Raw genomic sequence first — 1097 nt, 5'->3', positions numbered from 1 at the left:
TTTTGCCAAAACAACTGCAGCATTTTACGTTCCCACCAGCAGTGTATGAGGGTTCCAATTTCTCTACATCCTCATCAACAGTCATTACTGTCCGTTTTTTCATTTTAGCCATCCTGCTGTGTATGAAACAGTATTTCATTTTGGTTTGAATTTGCATTTTCCCAATGACTAATGATATCGAGCATCTTTTCATGTGCTTATTGGCCATTTTTATAGCGTGGATGTTAATTTTAAGCATAAGAAACAAGATACAAATGTATAATATACTATGATCTCAAGAGATTTCAAAAATACAGAGAAAAAATTTTCAGAGAACAGAAAACTTTCAATGGTGATCGTCCTTGGGTAACGAGATTATGGCTGGTTTTTATTTTCTGTTTTAATTCTCTATCTCCCAAATACCCTGCAAGGAGTATGAATGAATAACTTGTATGATCTGAGACTAAAGAAAGGATACACGATAGAGTTTTTAGACTGGGGTCACACCTTGACATTCGTCTGACCAGGAAGGAAGGATGGACCGTAACGATATGTGGCAACAGGGGCCCTCACGTGGGCGGAGGATGGCAGGCAGCAGGCTGGGCACGCAAGAAAGCCCACTCCCGACAGGACAGAAGAGAAAGACCTAGAATGGAGGGATCTCTACCCTAGAGAAAAAGAGGAAAAGAGACCCAAGCAATTTCCAGAAAAACAAACCCAAAAGGCTAACAGGCACAAGAGATTCTCATTCACTAGTTATCAAAGAAATGCAAATTAAAACAACTGAGATGTCACTTTACACCCATTTGACTTGCAAACATTAAAAAACTGAGTAATGCCAAGTGCTGAAGGAGCTGCTGGTGGGAGTGCAGGCTTTGCGGGCCTTCTGGAGCGCAATCTGGCACTGCTTCGCCACGTTAAGAAAAGGCGCAGCTGATGACAGGGCGCGTCTTACTCCTGGGTGTGTGTTTCCGAGAGAGAGGCTCACTTGCGGGTTCATGAGAGAACCGGCATGTGAGTGTGTTCACTTAGAGAGAGGTGGAGACAGGACGGGTCACACGTAGGTGGTGACACCGTGTGGGACTATACAGCTTTCAAAACAGGGGACCAGATGAGCA

The sequence above is a fragment of the Pteropus vampyrus genome, unplaced genomic scaffold (genome assembly GCF_000151845.1).
Source record: "Pteropus vampyrus isolate Shadow unplaced genomic scaffold, Pvam_2.0 Scaffold75, whole genome shotgun sequence".
Taxonomy (NCBI): domain Eukaryota; kingdom Metazoa; phylum Chordata; class Mammalia; order Chiroptera; family Pteropodidae; genus Pteropus; species Pteropus vampyrus.
This window is presented reverse-complemented; position numbering follows the sequence as displayed.